Genomic DNA, 19,569 nt, shown 5'->3' with positions numbered 1-19,569 from the left:
CCTGAAAGTTCTTTCAGTGGAAACATGTGGTTTTTTATCATCGGAAACAGAATTAGCCCTCAACGTCTGAACAACTTTTTCTTGAAAAAATCCCTAAGCAGCGCGTTCACAATTTCAGCAAAAATCTGACGTTCTGCAATTCACTCAAAAATGGTGCCAAACTGTTGCAAACGATCCCCTGAAAGGTTTTTCGGTGGAAACAGTTGGGTTTTTATCATCGGAAACAAAATTAGCCCTCGACGTTTGAACAACTTTTTTTTGAAAAAATCCCTAAGCCGCGCGGTCACAATTTCTTCAAAATTTCTGATGTTCTGCAATTCACTCTAAAATGGTGCCAAACGTTTGCAAACGATCCTCTGAAGGGTTTTTCGGTGGAAACAGATGCGGTTTTATCATCGGAAACAGAATTAGCCCTCGACGTCTGAACAACTTTTTCTTGAAAAAATCCCTAAGCAGCGCGGTCACAATTTCAGCAAAAATCTGACGTTCTGCAATTCACTCAAAAATGGTGCCAAACTGTTGCAAACGATCCCCTGAAAGGTTTTTCGGTGGAAACAGTTGGGTTTTTATCATCGGAAACAAAATTAGCCCTCGACGTTTGAACAACTTTTTTTTGAAAAAATCCCTAAGCCGCGCGGTCACAATTTCTTCAAAATTTCTGATGTTCTGCAATTCACTCTAAAATGGTGCCAAACTTTTGCAAACCGTCCCCTGAAAGGTTGTTCGGTGGAAACAGATGCATTTTTATCATCGGAAACAGAATTGGCCCTCGACGTCTGAACAACTTTTTTTTGAAAAAATCCCTAAGCCGCGCGGTCACAATTTCAGCAAAAATCTGACGTTCTGCAATTCTCTCAAAAATGGTGCCAAACTGTTGCAAACGATCCCCTGAAAGGTTTTTCGGTGGAAACAGGTGGGTTTTTATCATCGGAAACAGAATTAGCCCTCGACGTCTGAACAACTTTTTTTTGAAAAAAAAATCACAATTTCTTCAAAATTTGTGATGTTCTGCAATTCACTCAAAAATGGCGTGAAACTGTTGCAAACCGTCCCCTGAAATGTTGTTTGGTGGAAACAGATGCGTTTTTATCATCGGAAACAGAATTAGCCCTCAACGTCTGAACAACTTTTTTTGAAAAAATCCCTAAGCCGCGCGGTCACAATTTCAGCAAAAATCTGATGTTCTGCAATTCACTCAAAAATGGTGCCAAAGTGTTGCAAACGATCCTCTGAAGAGTTTTTGGGTGGAAACAGATGCGCTTTTATCATGGGAAACAGAATTAGCCCTCGACGTCTCAACAACTTTTTTTAAAAAAATCCCTAAGCCGCGCGGTCACAATTTCTTCAAAATTTCTGACGTTCTGCAATTCACTCAAAAATTGTGCCAAACTGTTGCAAACGATCCTCTGAAGGGTTTGTCGGTGGAAACAGATGTGTTTTTATCATCGGAAACAGAATTAGCCCTCGACGTCTGAACAACTTTTTTTTGAAAAAATCCCTAAGCCGCGCGGTCACAATTTCAGCAAAAATCTGACGTTCTGCAATTCACTCAAAAATGGTGCCAAACTTTTGCAAACGATCCCCTGAAAGGTTGTTCGGTGGAGACAGATGGGTTTTTATCATCGGAAACAGAATTAGCCCTCGACGTTTGAACAACTTTTTTTTGAAAAAATCCCTAAGCCGCGCGGTCACAATTTCTTCATAATTTCTGATGTTCTGCAATTCACTCAAAAATGGTGCCAAACTTTTGCAAACCGTCCCCTGAAAGGTTGTTCGGTGGAAACAGATGCGTTTTTATCATCGGAAACAGAATTGGCCCTTGACGTCTGAACAACTTTTTTTTGAAAAAATCCCTAAGCCGCGCGGTCACAATTTCAGCAAAAATCTGACGTTCTGCAATTCTCTCAAAAATGGTGCCAAACTGTTGCAAACGATCCCCTGAAAGGTATTTCGGTGGAAACAGGTGGGTTTTTATCATCGGAAACAGAATTAGCCCTCGACGTCTCAACAACTTTTTTTAAAAAAAATCCCTAAGCCGCGCGGTCACAATTTCTTCAAAATTTCTGACGTTCTGCAATTCACTCAAAAATGGTGCCAAACTGTTGCAAACGATCCTCTGAAGGGTTTTTCGGTGGAAACAGATGCGGTTTTATCATCGGAAACAGAATTAGCCCTCGACGTTTGAACAACTTTTTTTTGAAAAAATCCCTAAGCCGCGCGGTCACAATTTCTTCATAATTTCTGATGTTCTGCAATTCACTCAAAAATGGTGCCAAACTGTTGCAAACGATCCCCTGAAAGGTTTTTCGGTGGAAACAGGTGGGTTTTTATCATCGGAAACAGAATTAGCCCTCGACGTCTGAACAACTCTTTTTTGAAAAAAAAATCACAATTTCTTCAAAATTTGTGATGTTCTGCAATTCACTCAAAAATGGCGTGAAACTGTTGCAAACCGTCCCCTGAAATGTTGTTTGGTGGAAACAGATGCGTTTTTATCATCGGAAACAGAATTAGCCCTCGACGTTTGAACAACTTTTTTTTGAAAAAATCCCTAAGCCGCGCGGTCACAATTTCTTCATAATTTCTGATGTTCTGCAATTCACTCAAAAATGGTGCCAAACTTTTGCAAACCGTCCCCTGAAAGGTTGTTCGCTGGAAACAGATGCGTTTTTATCATCGGAAACAGAATTGGCCCTCGACGTCTGAACAACTTTTTTTTGAAAAAATCCCTAAGCCGCGCGGTCACAATTTCAGCAAAAATCTGACGTTCTGCAATTCTCTCAAAAATGGTGCCAAACTGTTGCAAACGATCCCCTGAAAGGTTTTTCGGTGGAAACAGGTGGGTTTTTATCATCGGAAACAGAATTAGCCCTCGACGTCTCAACAACTTTTTTAAAAAAAAATTCCTAAGCCGCGCGGTCACAATTTCTTCAAAATTTCTGACGTTCTGCAATTCACTCAAAAATGGTGCCAAACTGTTGCAAACGATCCTCTGAAGGGTTTTTCGGTGGAAACAGATGCGGTTTTATCATCGGAAACAGAATTAGCCCTCGACCTTTGAACAACTTTTTTTTGAAAAAATCCCTAAGCCGCGCGGTCACAATTTCTTCATAATTTCTGATGTTCTGCAATTCACTCAAAAATGGTGCCAAACTTTTGCAAACCGTCCCCTGAAAGGTTGTTCGGTGGAAACAGATGCGTTTTTATCATCGGAAACAGAATTGGCCCTCGACGTCTGAACAACTTTTTTTTGACAAAATACCTAAGCCGCGCGGTCACAATTTCAGCAAAAATCTGACGTTCTGCAATTCTCTCAAAGATGGTGCCAAACTGTTGCAAACGATCCCCTGAAACATTTTTCGGTGGAAACAGGTGGGTTTTTATCATCGGAAACAGAATTAGCCCTCGACGTCTCAACAACTTTTTTTAAAAAAAATCCCTATGCCGCGCGGTCACAATTTCTTCAAAATTCCTGACGCTCTGCAATTCACTCAAAAATGGTGCCAAACTGTTGCAAACGATCCCCTGAAAGGTTTTTCGGTGGAAACAGTTGGGTTTTTATCATCGGAAACAAAATTAGCCCTCGACGTTTGAACAACTTTTTTTTGAAAAAATCCCTAAGCCGCGCGGTCACAATTTCTTCAAAATTTCTGATGTTCTGCAATTCACTCTAAAATGGTGCCAAACTGTTGCAAACGATCCTCTGAAGGGTTTTTCGGTGGAAAAAGATGCGGTTTTATCATCGGAAACAGAATTAGCCCTCGACGTCTGAACAACTTTTTCTTGAAAAAATCCCTAAGCAGCGCGGTCACAATTTCAGCAAAAATCTGACGTTCTGCAATTCACTCAAAAATGGTGCCAAACTGTTGCAAACGATCCCCTGAAAGGTTTTTCGGTGGAAACAGTTGGGTTTTTATCATCGGAAACAAAATTAGCCCTCGACGTTTGAACAACTTTTTTTTGAAAAAATCCCTAAGCCGCGCGGTCACAATTTCTTCAAAATTTCTGATGTTCTGCAATTCACTCTAAAATGGTGCCAAACTTTTGCAAACCGTCCCCTGAAAGCTTGTTCGGTGGAAACAGATGCGGTTTTATCATCGGAAACAGAATTAGCCCTCGACGTTTGAACAACTTTTTTTTGAAAAAATCCCTAAGCCGCGCGGTCACAATTTCTTCATAATTTCTGATGTTGTGCAATTCACTCAAAAATGGTGCCAAACTTTTGCAAACCGTCCCCTGAAAGGTTGTTCGGTGGAAACAGATGCGTTTTTATCATCGGAAACAGAATTTGCCCTCGACGTCTGAACACCTTTTTTTTGAAAAAATCCCTAAGCCGCGCGGTCACAATTTCAGCAAAAATCTGACGTTCTGCAATTCTCTCAAAGATGGTGCCAAACTGTTGCAAACGATCCCCTGAAACGTTTTTCGGTGGAAACAGGTGGGTTTTTATCATCGGAAACAGAATTAGCCCTCGACGTCTCAACAACTTTTTTAAAAAAAAATCCCTATGCCGCGCGGTCACAATTTCTTCAAAATTCCTGACGCTCTGCAATTCACTCAAAAATGGTGCCAAACTGTTGCAAACGATCCCCTGAAAGGTTTTTCGGCGGAAACAGTTGCGTTTTTAACATCGGAAACAAAATTAGCCCTCGACGTTTGAACAACTTTTTTTTGAAAAAATCCCTAAGCCGCGCGGTCACAATTTCTTCAAAATTTCTGATGTTCTGCAATTCACTCTAAAATGGTGCCAAACTGTTGCAAACGATCCTCTGAAGGGTTTTTCGGTGGAAACAGATGCGGTTTTATCATCGGAAACAGAATTAGCCCTCGACGTCTGAACAACTTTTTCTTGAAAAAATCCCTAAGCAGCGCGGTCACAATTTCAGCAAAAATCTGACGTTCTGCAATTCACTCAAAAATGGTGCCAAACTGTTGCAAACGATCCCCTGAAAGGTTTTTCGGTGGAAACAGTTGGGTTTTTATCATCGGAAACAAAATTAGCCCTCGACGTTTGAACAACTTTTTTTTGAAAAAATCCCTAAGCCGCGCGGTCACAATTTCTTCAAAATTTCTGATGTTCTGCAATTCACTCTAAAATGGTGCCAAACTTTTGCAAACCGTCCCCTGAAAGGTTGTTCGGTGGAAACAGATGCGGTTTTATCATCGGAAACAGAATTAGCCCTCGACGTTTGAACAACTTTTTTTTGAAAAAATCCCTAAGCCGCGCGGTCACAATTTCTTCATAATTTATGATGTTGTGCAATTCACTCAAAAATGGTGCCAAACTTTTGCAAACCGTCCCCTGAAAGGTTGTTCGGTGGAAACAGATGCGTTTTTATCATCGGAAACAGAATTTGCCCTCGACGTCTGAACACCTTTTTTTTGAAAAAATCCCTAAGCCGCGCGGTCACAATTTCAGCAAAAATCTGACGTTCTGCAATTCTCTCAAAGATGGTGCCAAACTGTTGCAAACGATCCCCTGAAACGTTTTTCGGTGGAAACAGGTGGGTTTTTATCATCGGAAACAGAATTAGCCCTCGACGTCTCAACAACTTTTTTTAAAAAAAATCCCTATGCCGCGCGGTCACAATTTCTTCAAAATTCCTGACGCTCTGCAATTCACTCAAAAATGGTGCCAAACTGTTGCAAACGATCCCCTGAAAGGTTTTTCGGCGGAAACAGTTGCGTTTTTAACATCGGAAACAAAATTAGCCCTCGACGTTTGAACAACTTTTTTTTGAAAAAATCCCTAAGCCGCGCGGTCACAATTTCTTCAAAATTTCTGATGTTCTGCAATTCACTCTAAAATGGTGCCAAACTGTTGCAAACCGTCCCCTGAAAGGTTGTTCGGTGGAAACAGATGCGGTTTTATCATCGGAAACAGAATTAGCCCTCGACGTTTGAACAATTTTTTTTTGAAAAAATCCCTAAGCCGCGCGGTCACAATTTCTTCATAATTTCTGATGTTGTGCAATTCACTCAAAAATGGTGCCAAACTTTTGCAAACCGTCCCCTGAAAGGTTGTTCGGTGGAAACAGATGCGTTTTTATCATCGGAAACAGAATTTGCCCTCGACGTCTGAACACCTTTTTTTTGAAAAAATCCCTAAGCCGCGCGGTCACAATTTCAGCAAAAATCTGACGTTCTGCAATTCTCTCAAAGATGGTGCCAAACTGTTGCAAACGATCCCCTGAAACGTTTTTCGGTGGAAACAGGTGGGTTTTTATCATCGGAAACAGAATTAGCCCTCGACGTCTCAACAACTTTTTTAAAAAAAAATCCCTATGCCGCGCGGTCACAATTTCTTCAAAATTCCTGACGCTCTGCAATTCACTCAAAAATGGTGCCAAACTGTTGCAAACGATCCCCTGAAAGGTTTTTCGGCGGAAACAGTTGCGTTTTTAACATCGGAAACAAAATTAGCCCTCGACGTTTGAACAACTTTTTTTTGAAAAAATCCCTAAGCCGCGCGGTCACAATTTCTTCAAAATTTCTGATGTTCTGCAATTCACTCTAAAATGGTGCCAAACTTTTGCAAACCGTCCCCTGAAAGGTTGTTCGGTGGAAACAGATGCATTTTTATCATCGGAAACAGAATTGGCCCTCGACGTCTGAACAACTTGTTTTTGAAAAAATCCCTAAGCCGCGCGGTCACAATTTCAGCAAAAATCTGACGTTCTGCAATTCACTCAAAAATGGTGCCAAACTGTTGCAAACGATCCCCTGAAAGGTTTTTCGGTGGAAACAGGTGGGTTTTTATCATCGGAAACAGAATTAGCCCTCGACGTCTGAACAACTCTTTTTTGAGAAAAAAATCACAATTTCTTCAAAATTTGTGATGTTCTGCAATTCACTCAAAAATGGCGTGAAACTGTTGCAAACCGTCCCCTGAAATGTTGTTTGGTGGAAACAGATGCGTTTTTATCATCGGAAACAGAATTAGCCCTCGACGTTTGAACAACTTTTTTTTGAAAAAATCCCTAAGCCGCGCGGTCACAATTTCTTCATAATTTCTGATGTTCTGCAATTCACTCAAAAATGGTGCCAAACTTTTGCAAACCGTCCCCTGAAAGGTTGTTCGGTGGAAACAGATGCGTTTTTATCATCGGAAACAGAATTGGCCCTCGACGTCTGAACAACTTTTTTTTGAAAAAATCCCTAAGCCGCGCGGTCACAATTTCAGCAAAAATCTGACGTTCTGCAATTCTCTCAAAAATGGTGCCAAACTGTTGCAAACGATCCCCTGAAAGGTTTTTCGGTGGAAACAGGTGGGTTTTTATCATCGGAAACAGAATTAGCCCTCGACGTCTCAACAACTTTTTTTAAAAAAAATTCCTAAGCCGCGCGGTCACAATTTCTTCAAAATTTCTGACGTTCTGCAATTCACTCAAAAATGGTGCCAAACTGTTGCAAACGATCCTCTGAAGGGTTTTTCGGTGGAAACAGATGCGGTTTTATCATCGGAAACAGAATTAGCCCTCGACGTTTGAACAACTTTTTTTTGAAAAAATCCCTAAGCCGCGCGGTCACAATTTCTTCATAATTTCTGATGTTCTGCAATTCACTCAAAAATGGTGCCAAACTTTTGCAAACCGTCCCCTGAAAGGTTGTTCGGTGGAAACAGATGCGTTTTTATCATCGGAAACAGAATTGGCCCTCGACGTCTGAACAACTTTTTTTTGACAAAATCCCTAAGCCGCGCGGTCACAATTTCAGCAAAAATCTGACGTTCTGCAATTCTCTCAAAGATGGTGCCAAACTGTTGCAAACGATCCCCTGAAACATTTTTCGGTGGAAACAGGTGGGTTTTTATCATCGGAAACAGAATTAGCCCTCGACGTCTCAACAACTTTTTTAAAAAAAAATCCCTATGCCGCGCGGTCACAATTTCTTCAAAATTCCTGATGTTCTGCAATTCACTCTAAAATGGTGCCAAACTGTTGCAAACGATCCTCTGAAGGGTTTTTCGGTGGAAACAGATGCGGTTTTATCATCGGAAACAGAATTAGCCCTCGACGTTTGAACAACTTTTTTTTGAAAAAATCCCTAAGCCGCGCGGTCACAATTTCTTCAAAATTTCTGATGTTCTGCAATTCACTCAAAAATGGTGCCAAACTTTTGCAAACCGTCCCCTGAAAGGTTGTTCGGTGGAAACAGATGCGTTTTTATCATCGGAAACAGAATTGGCCCTCGACGTCTGAACAACTTTTTTTTGACAAAATCCCTAAGCCGCGCGGTCACAATTTCAGCAAAAATCTGACGTTCTGCAATTCTCTCAAAGATGGTGCCAAACTGTTGCAAACGATCCCCTGAAACATTTTTCGGTGGAAACAGGTGGGTTTTTATCATCGGAAACAGAATTAGCCCTCGACGTCTCAACAACTTTTTTTAAAAAAAATCCCTATGCCGCGCGGTCACAATTTCTTCAAAATTCCTGACGCTCTGCAATTCACTCAAAAATGGTGCCAAACTGTTGCAAACGATCCCCTGAAAGGTTTTTCGGTGGAAACAGTTGGGTTTTTATCATCGGAAACAAAATTAGCCCTCGACGTTTGAACAACTTTTTTTTGAAAAAATCCCTAAGCCGCGCGGTCACAATTTCTTCAAAATTTCTGATGTTCTGCAATTCACTCTAAAATGGTGCCAAACGTTTGCAAACGATCCTCTGAAGGGTTTTTCGGTGGAAACAGATGCGGTTTTATCATCGGAAACAGAATTAGCCCTCGACGTCTGAACAACTTTTTTTTGAAAAAAAATCACAATTTCTTTAAAATTTGTGATGTTCTGCAATTCACTCAAAAATGGCGTGAAACTGTTGCAAACCGTCCCCTGAAATGTTGTTTGGTGGAAACAGATGCGTTTTTATCATCGGAAACAGAATTAGCCCTCAACGTCTGAACAACTTTTTTTTGAAAAAATCCCTAGGCCGCGCGGTCACAATTTCAGCAAAAATCTGATGTTCTGGAATTCACTCAAAAATGGTGCCAAAGTGTTGCAAACGATCCTCTGAAGAGTTTTTGGGTGGAAACAGATGCGCTTTTATCATGGGAAACAGAATTAGCCCTCGACGTCTGAACAACTTTTTCTTGAAAAAATCCCTAAGCAGCGCGGTCACAATTTCAGCAAAAATCTGACGTTCTGCAATTCACTCAAAAATGGTGCCAAACTGTTGCAAACGATCCCCTGAAAGGTTTTTCGGTGGAAACAGTTGGGTTTTTATCATCGGAAACAAAATTAGCCCTCGACGTCTGAACAACTTTTTTTTGAAAAAATCCCTAAGCCGCGCGGTCACAATTTCTTCAAAATTTCTGAAGTTCTGCAATTCACTCAAAAATGGTGCCAAACGTTTGCAAACCGTCCCCGAAAGGTTGTTCTGTGGAAACAGATGCATTTTTATCATCGGAAGCAGAATTGGCCCTCGACGTCTGAACAACTTTTTTTTGAAAAAATCCCTAAGCCGCGCGGTCACAACTTCAGCAAAAATCTGACGTTCTGCAATTCTCTCAAAAATGGTGCCAAACTGTTGCAAACGATCCCCTGAAAGGTTGTTCGGTGGAAACAGGTGGGTTTATATCATCGGAAACAGAATTAGCCCTCGACGTCTGAACAACTTTTTTTTTGAAAAAATCCCTAAGCCACACGGTCACAATTTCAGCAAAAATCTGACGTTCTGCAATTCACTCAAAAATGGTGCCAAACTGTTGCAAACGATCCCCTGAAAGGTTTTTCGGTGGAAACAGGTGGGTTTTTATCATCGGAAACAGAATTAGCCCTCGACGTCTCAACAACTTTTTTTTTTAAAAAATCCCTAAGCCGCGCGGTCACAATTTCAGCAAAAATCTGACGTTCTGCAATTCTCTCAATAAAGGTGCCAAACTGTTGCAAACGATCCCCTGAAAGGTTTTTCGGTGGAAACAGGTGGGTTTTTATCATCGGAAACAGAATTAGCCCTCGACGTCTGAACAAATTTTTTTGAAAAAATCCCTAAGCCGCGCGGTCACAATTTCTTCAAAATTTGTGATGTTCTGCAATTCACTCTAAAATGGTGCCAAACTTTTGCAAACCGTCCCCTGAAAGGTTGTTCGGTGGAAACAGATGCATTTTTATCATCGGAAACAGAATTGGCCCTCGACGTCTGAACAACTTGTTTTTGAAAAAATCCCTAAGCCGCGCGGTCACAATTTCAGCAAAAATCTGACGTTCTGCAATTCACACAAAAATGGTGCCAAACTGTTGCAAACGATCCCCTGAAAGGTTTTTCGGTGGAAACAGGTGGGTTTTTATCATCGGAAACAGAATTAGCCCTCGACGTCTGAACAACTCTTTTTTGAAAAAAAAATCACAATTTCTTCAAAATTTGTGATGTTCTGCAATTCACTCAAAAATGGCGTGAAACTGTTGCAAACCGTCCCCTGAAATGTTGTTTGGTGGAAACAGATGCGTTTTTATCATCGGAAACAGAATTAGCCCTCGACGTTTGAACAACTTTTTTTTGAAAAAATCCCTGAGCCGCGCGGTCACAATTTCTTCATAATTTCTGATGTTCTGCAATTCACTCAAAAATGGTGCCAAACTTTTGCAAACCGTCCCCTGAAAGGTTGTTCGGTGGAAACAGATGCGTTTTTATCATCGGAAACAGAATTGGCCCTCGACGTCTGAACAACTTTTTTTTGAAAAAATCCCTAAGCCGCGCGGTCACAATTTCAGCAAAAATCTGACGTTCTGCAATTCTCTCAAAAATGGTGCCAAACTGTTGCAAACGATCCCCTGAAAGGTTTTTCGGTGGAAACAGGTGGGTTTTTATCATCGGAAACAGAATTAGCCCTCGACGTCTCAACAACTTTTTTTTAAAAAAATCCCTAAGCCGCGCGGTCACAATTTCTTCAAAATTTCTGACGTTCTGCAATTCACTCAAAAATGGTGCCAAACTGTTGCAAACGATCCTCTGAAGGGTTTTTCGGTGGAAACAGATGCGGTTTTATCACCGGAAACAGAATTAGCCCTCGACGTTTGAACAACTTTTTTTTGAAAAAATCCCTAAGCCGCGCGGTCACAATTTCTTCATAATTTCTGATGTTCTGCAATTCACTCAGAAATGGTGCCAAACTTTTGCAAACCGTCCCCTGAAAGGTTGTTCGGTGGAAACAGATGCGTTTTTATCATCGGAAACAGAATTGGCCCTCGACGTCTGAACAACTTTTTTTTGACAAAATCCCTAAGCCGCGCGGTCACAATTTCAGCAAAAATCTGACGTTCTGCAATTCTCTCAAAGATGGTGCCAAACTGTTGCAATCGATCCCCTGAAACATTTTTCGCTGGAAACAGGTGGGTTTTTATCATCGGAAACAGAATTAGCCCTCGACGTCTCAACAACTTTTTTTAAAAAAAATCCCTATGCCGCACGGTCACAATTTCTTCAAAATTCCTGACGCTCTGCAATTCACTCAAAAATGGTGCCAAACTGTTGCAAACGATCCCCTGAAAGGTTTTTCGGTGGAAACAGTTGGGTTTTTATCATCGGAAACAAAATTAGCCCTCGACGTTTGAACAACTTTTTTTTGAAAAAATCCCTAAGCCGCGCGGTCACAATTTCTTCAAAATTTCTGATGTTCTGCAATTCACTCAAAAATGGTGCCAAACTTTTGCAAACCGTCCCCTGAAAGGTTGTTCGGTGGAAACAGATGCGTTTTTAGCATCGGAAACAGAATTGGCCCTCGACGTCTGAACAACTTTTTTTTGACAAAATCCCTAAGCCGCGCGGTCACAATTTCAGCAAAAATCTGACGTTCTGCAATTCTCTCAAAGATGGTGCCAAACTGTTGCAAACGATCCCCTGAAACATTTTTCGGTGGAAACAGGTGGGTTTTTATCATCGGAAACAGAATTAGCCCTCGACGTCTCAACAACTTTTTTTAAAAAAAATCCCTATGCCGCGCGGTCACAATTTCTTCAAAATTCCTGACGCTCTGCAATTCACTCAAAAATGGTGCCAAACTGTTGCAAACGATCCCCTGAAAGGTTTTTCGGTGGAAACAGTTGGGTTTTTATCATCGGAAACAAAATTAGCCCTCGACGTTTGAACAACTTTTTTTTGAAAAAATCCCTAAGCCGCGCGGTCACAATTTCTTCAAAATTTCTGATGTTCTGCAATTCACTCAAAAAGGGTGCCAAACTTTTGCAAACCGTCCCCTGAAAGGTTGTTCGGTGGAAACAGATGCGTTTTTATCATCGGAAACAGAATTGGCCCTCGACGTCTGAACAACTTTTTTTTGACAAAATCCCTAAGCCGCGCGGTCACAATTTCAGCAAAAATCTGACGTTCTGCAATTCTCTCAAAGATGGTGCCAAACTGTTGCAAACGATCCCCTGAAATATTTTTCGGTGGAAACAGGTGGGTTTTTATCATCGGAAACAGAATTAGCCCTCGACGTCTCAACAACTTTTTTTTAAAAAAATCCCTATGCCGCGCGGTCACAATTTCTTCAAAATTCCTGACGCTCTGCAATTCACTCAAAAATGGTGCCAAACTGTTGCAAACGATCCCCTGAAAGGTTTTTCGGTGGAAACAGTTGGGTTTTTATCATCGGAAACAGAATTAGCCCTCGACGTCTGAACAACTTTTTCTTGAAAAAATCCCTAAGCAGCGCGGTCACAATTTCAGCAAAAATCTGACGTTCTGCAATTCACTCAAAAATGGTGCCAAACTGTTGCAAACGATCCCCTGAAAGGTTTTTCGGTGGAAACAGTTGGGTTTTTATCATCGGAAACAGAATTAGCCCTCGACGTCTGAACAAATTTTTTTGAAAAAATCCCTAAGCCGCGCGGTCACAATTTCTTCAAAATTTGTGATGTTCTGCAATTCACTCTAAAATGGTGCCAAACTTTTGCAAACCGTCCCCTGAAAGGTTGTTCGGTGGAAACAGATGCATTTTTATCATCGGAAACAGAATTGGCCCTCGACGTCTGAACAACTTGTTTTTGAAAAAATCCCTAAGCCGCGCGGTCACAATTTCAGCAAAAATCTGACGTTCTGCAATTCACACAAAAATGGTGCCAAACTGTTGCAAACGATCCCCTGAAAGGTTTTTCGGTGGAAACAGGTGGGTTTTTATCATCGGAAACAGAATTAGCCCTCGACGTCTGAACAACTCTTTTTTGAAAAAAAAATCACAATTTCTTCAAAATTTGTGATGTTCTGCAATTCACTCAAAAATGGCGTGAAACTGTTGCAAACCGTCCCCTGAAATGTTGTTTGGTGGAAACAGATGCGTTTTTATCATCGGAAACAGAATTAGCCCTCGACGTTTGAACAACTTTTTTTTGAAAAAATCCCTGAGCCGCGCGGTCACAATTTCTTCATAATTTCTGATGTTCTGCAATTCACTCAAAAATGGTGCCAAACTTTTGCAAACCGTCCCCTGAAAGGTTGTTCGGTGGAAACAGATGCGTTTTTATCATCGGAAACAGAATTGGCCCTCGACGTCTGAACAACTTTTTTTTGAAAAAATCCCTAAGCCGCGCGGTCACAATTTCAGCAAAAATCTGACGTTCTGCAATTCTCTCAAAAATGGTGCCAAACTGTTGCAAACGATCCCCTGAAAGGTTTTTCGGTGGAAACAGGTGGGTTTTTATCATCGGAAACAGAATTAGCCCTCGACGTCTCAACAACTTTTTTTTAAAAAAATCCCTAAGCCGCGCGGTCACAATTTCTTCAAAATTTCTGACGTTCTGCAATTCACTCAAAAATGGTGCCAAACTGTTGCAAACGATCCTCTGAAGGGTTTTTCGGTGGAAACAGATGCGGTTTTATCACCAGAAACAGAATTAGCCCTCGACGTTTGAACAACTTTTTTTTGAAAAAATCCCTAAGCCGCGCGGTCACAATTTCTTCATAATTTCTGATGTTCTGCAATTCACTCAGAAATGGTGCCAAACTTTTGCAAACCGTCCCCTGAAAGGTTGTTCGGTGGAAACAGATGCGTTTTTATCATCGGAAACAGAATTGGCCCTCGACGTCTGAACAACTTTTTTTTGACAAAATCCCTAAGCCGCGCGGTCACAATTTCAGCAAAAATCTGACGTTCTGCAATTCTCTCAAAGATGGTGCCAAACTGTTGCAATCGATCCCCTGAAACATTTTTCGCTGGAAACAGGTGGGTTTTTATCATCGGAAACAGAATTAGCCCTCGACGTCTCAACAACTTTTTTTAAAAAAAATCCCTATGCCGCGCGGTCACAATTTCTTCAAAATTCCTGACGCTCTGCAATTCACTCAAAAATGGTGCCAAACTGTTGCAAACGATCCCCTGAAAGGTTTTTCGGTGGAAACAGTTGGGTTTTTATCATCGGAAACAAAATTAGCCCTCGACGTTTGAACAACTTTTTTTTGAAAAAATCCCTAAGCCGCGCGGTCACAATTTCTTCAAAATTTCTGATGTTCTGCAATTCACTCAAAAATGGTGCCAAACTTTTGCAAACCGTCCCCTGAAAGGTTGTTCGGTGGAAACAGATGCGTTTTTATCATCGGAAACAGAATTGGCCCTCGACGTCTGAACAACTTTTTTTTGACAAAATCCCTAAGCCGCGCGGTCACAATTTCAGCAAAAATCTGACGTTCTGCAATTCTCTCAAAGATGGTGCCAAACTGTTGCAAACGATCCCCTGAAACATTTTTCGGTGGAAACAGGTGGGTTTTTATCATCGGAAACAGAATTAGCCCTCGACGTCTCAACAACTTTTTTTAAAAAAAATCCCTATGCCGCGCGGTCACAATTTCTTCAAAATTCCTGACGCTCTGCAATTCACTCAAAAATGGTGCCAAACTGTTGCAAACGATCCCCTGAAAGGTTTTTCGGTGGAAACAGTTGGGTTTTTATCATCGGAAACAAAATTAGCCCTCGACGTTTGAACAACTTTTTTTTGAAAAAATCCCTAAGCCGCGCGGTCACAATTTCTTCAAAATTTCTGATGTTCTGCAATTCACTCAAAAAGGGTGCCAAACTTTTGCAAACCGTCCCCTGAAAGGTTGTTCGGTGGAAACAGATGCGTTTTTATCATCGGAAACAGAATTGGCCCTCGACGTCTGAACAACTTTTTTTTGACAAAATCCCTAAGCCGCGCGGTCACAATTTCAGCAAAAATCTGACGTTCTGCAATTCTCTCAAAGATGGTGCCAAACTGTTGCAAACGATCCCCTGAAATATTTTTCGGTGGAAACAGGTGGGTTTTTATCATCGGAAACAGAATTAGCCCTCGACGTCTCAACAACTTTTTTTTAAAAAAATCCCTATGCCGCGCGGTCACAATTTCTTCAAAATTCCTGACGCTCTGCAATTCACTCAAAAATGGTGCCAAACTGTTGCAAACGATCCCCTGAAAGGTTTTTCGGTGGAAACAGTTGGGTTTTTATCATCGGAAACAGAATTAGCCCTCGACGTCTGAACAACTTTTTCTTGAAAAAATCCCTAAGCAGCGCGGTCACAATTTCAGCAAAAATCTGACGTTCTGCAATTCACTCAAAAATGGTGCCAAACTGTTGCAAACGATCCCCTGAAAGGTTTTTCGGTGGAAACAGTTGGGTTTTTATCATCAGAAACAAAATTAGCCCTCGACGTTTGAACAACTTTTTTTAAAAAAAATCCCTAAGCCGCGCGGTCACAATTTCTTCAAAATTTCTGATGTTCTGCAATTCACTCTAAAATGGTGCCAAACGTTTGCAAACGATCCTCTGAAGGGTTTTTCGGTGGAAACAGATGCGGTTTTATCATCGGAAACAGAATTAGCCCTCGACGTCTGAACAACTTTTTCTTGAAAAAATCCCTAAGCAGCGCGGTCACAATTTCAGCAAAAATCTGACGTTCTGCAATTCACTCAAAAATGGTGCCAAACTGTTGCAAACGATCCTCTGAAGGGTTTTTTGGTGGAAACAGATGTGTTTTTATCACCGGAAACAGAATTGGCCCTCGACGTCTGAACAACTTTTTTAAAAAAAAATCGCTAAACCGCGCGGTCACAATTTCAGCAAAAATCTGACGTTCTTCAATTCACTCAAAAATGGTGCCAAACTGTTGCAAACGATCCCCTGAAAGGTTTTTCGGTGGAAACAGGTGGGTTTCTATCATCGGAAACAGAATTAGCCCTCGACGTCTGAACAACTTTTTTTTGAAAAAATCCCTAAGGCGCGCGGTCACAATTTCTTCAAAATTTCTGACGTTCTGCAATTCACTCAAAAATGGTGCCAAACTGTTGCAAACGATCCTCTGAAGGGTTTTTCGGTGGAAACAGATGCGTTTTTATCATGGGAAACAGAATTAGCCCTCGACGTCTGAACAACTTTTTTTTGAAAAAATCCCTAAGCCGCGCGGTCACAATTTCAGCAAAAATCTGACGTTCTGCAATTTACTCAAAAATGGTGCCAAAAAGTTGCAAACGAAAACCTGAAAGGTTTTTCGGTGGAAACAGGTGGGTTTTTATCATCGGAAACAGAATTAGCCCTCGACGTCTGAACAACTTTTTTTTGAAAAAATCCCTAAGCCGCGCGCGCACAATTTCTTCATAATTTCTGATGTTCTGCAATTCACTCAAGAATGGTGCCAAACTTTTGCAAACCGTCCCCTGAAAGGTTGTTCGGTGGAAACAGATGTGTTTTTATCATCCGAAACAGAATTGGCCCTCGACGTCTGAACAACTTTTTTTTTAAAAAATTGCTAAGCCGCGCGGTCACAATTTCAGCAAAAATCTGACGTTCTGCAATTCTCTCAAAAATGGTGCCAAACTGTTGCAAACGATCCCCTGAAAGGTTTTTCGGTGGAAACAGGTGGGTTTTTTATCATCGGAAACAGAATTAGCCCTCGACGTCTGAACAACTTTTTTTTGAAAAAATCCCTAAGGCGCGCGGTCACAATTTCTTCAAAATTTCTGACGTTCTGCAATTCACTCAAAAATGGTGCCAAACTGTTGCAAACGATCCTCTGAAGGGTTTTTCGGTGGAAACAGATGCGTTTTTATCATGGGAAACAGAATTAGCCCTCGACGTCTGAACAACTTTTTTTTGAAAAAATCCCTAAGCCGCGCGGTCACAATTTCAGCAAAAATCTGACGTTCTGCAATTTACTCAAAAATGGTGACAAAAAGTTGCAAACGATCCCCTGAAAGGTTTTTCGGTGGACACAGGTGGGTTTTTATCCTCGGAAACAGAATTAGCCCTCGACGTCTGAACAACTTTTTTTTGAAAAAATCCCTAAGCCGCGCGCTCACAATTCCTTCATAATTTCTGATGTTCTGCAATTCACTCAAGAATGGTGCCAAACTTTTGCAAACCGTCCCCTGAAAGGTTGTTCGGTGGAAACAGATGTGTTTTTATCATCCGAAACAGAATTGGCCCTCGACGTCTGAACAACTTTTTAAAAAAAAAAATCGCTAAGCCGCGCGGTCACAATTTCAGCAAAAATCTGACGTTCTGCAATTCTCTCAAAAATGGTGCCAAACTGTTGCAAACGATCCCCTGAAAGGTTTTTCGGTGGAAACAGGTGGGTTTTTATCATCGGAAACAGAATTAGCCCTCGACATCTGAACAACTTTTTTTTGAAAAAATCCCTAAGCCGCGCGGTCACAATTTCAGCAAAATCTCTGACGTTCTGCAATTCACTCAAAAATGGTGCCAAACTGTTGCAAACGATCCTCTGAATGGTTTTTCGGTGGAAACAGATGCGTTTTTATCATCGGAAACAGAATTAGCCCTCGACGTCTGAACAACTTTTTTTTGAAAAAATCCCTAAGCCGCGCGGTCACAATTTCAGCAAAAATCTGACGTTCTGCAATTCACTCAAAAATGGTGCCAAACTGTTGCAAACGATCCCCTGAAAGGTTTTTCGGTGGCAACAGGTGGGTTTTTATCATCGGAAACAGAATTAGCCCTCGACGTCTGAACAACTTTTTTTTAAAAAAATCCCTAAGCCGCGCGGTCACAATTTCAGCAAAAATCTGACGTTCTGCAATTCACTCAAAAATGGTGCCAAACTGTTGCAAACGCTCCCCTGAAAGGTTTTTCGGTGGCAACAGGTGGGTTTTTATCCTCGGAAACAGAATTAGCCCTCGAGGTCTGAACAACTTTCTTTTGAAAAAAAATCACAATTTCTTCAAAATTTGTGATGTTCTGCAATTCACTCAAAAATGGTGCCAAACTGTTACAAACGATCGCCTGAAAGGTTTTTCGGTGGAAACAGGTGGGTTTTTATCATCGGAAAAAGAATTAGCCCTCAACGTCTGAACAACTTTTTTTTGAAAAAATCCCTAAGCCGCGCGGTCACAATTTCTTCAAAATTTCTGACGTTCTGCAATTCACTCACAAATGGTGCCAAACTGTTGCAAACGATCCTCTGAAGGGTTTTTCGTTGGAAACAGATGCGTTTTTATGATGGGAAACAGAATTAGCCCTCGACGTCTGAACAACTTTATTTTGAAAAAAATCACAATTTCTTCAAAATTTGTGATGTTCTGCAATTCACTCAAAAATGGTGCCAAACTGTTACAAACGATCCCCTGAAAGGTTTTTCGGTGGAAACAGGTGGGTTTTTATCATCGGAAACAGAATTAGCCCTCGACGTCTGAACAACTTTTTTTTGAAAAAATCCCAAAGCCGCGCGGTCACAATTTCTTCAAAATTTCTGATGTTCTGCAATTCACTCAAAAATGGTGCCAAACTTTTGCAAACCGTCCCCTGAAAGGTTGTTCGGTGGAAACAGATGCGTTTTTATCATCGGAAACAGAATTAGCCCTCGACGTCTGAACAACTTTTTTTTGAAAAAAAATCACAATTTCTTCAAAATTTGTGATGTTCTGCAATTCACTCAAAAATGGTGCCAAACTGTTGCAAACGATCCTCTGAAGGGTTTTTCGTTGGAAACATGCGTTTTTATGATGGGAAACAGAATTAGCCCTCGACGTCTGAACAACTTTATTTTGAAAAAAAATCACAATTTCTTCAAAATTTGTGATGTTCTGCAATTCACTCAAAAATGGTGCCAAACTGTTACAAACGATCCCCTGAAAGGTTTTTCGGGGGGGAAAGGTGGGTTTTTATCATCGGAAACAGAATTAGCCCTCGACGTCTGAAAAACTTTTTTTTGAAAAAATCCCTAAGCCGCGCAGTCACAATTTCTTCAAAATTTCTGACGTTCTGCAATTCACACAAAAATGGTGCCAAACTGTTGCAAACGATCCTCTGAAGGGTTTTTCGGTGGAAACAGATGCGTTTTTATCATGGGAAACAGAATTCGCCCTCGACGTCTGAACAACTATTTTTTGAAAAAATCCCAAAGCCGCGCGGTCACAATTTCAGCAAAAATCTGATGTTCTGCAATTCACTCAAAAATGGTGCCAAAGTGTTGCAAACGATCCACTGAAGAGTTTTTGGGTGGAAACAGATGCGCTTTTATCATGGGAAACAGAATTAGCCCTCGACGTCTGAACAACTTTTTTTTGAAAAAATCCCTAAGCCGCGCGGTCACAATTTCTTCAAAATTTCTGATGTTCTGCAATTCACTCAAAAATGGTGCCAAACTGTTGCAA

Source organism: Podarcis melisellensis (genome assembly GCF_964234715.1).
Source record: "Podarcis melisellensis genome assembly, chromosome: 9".
Taxonomy (NCBI): Eukaryota; Metazoa; Chordata; class Lepidosauria; order Squamata; family Lacertidae; genus Podarcis; species Podarcis melisellensis.
The sequence above is the reverse complement of the archived record's forward strand: the minus strand, read 5'-3'. Positions refer to the sequence as shown.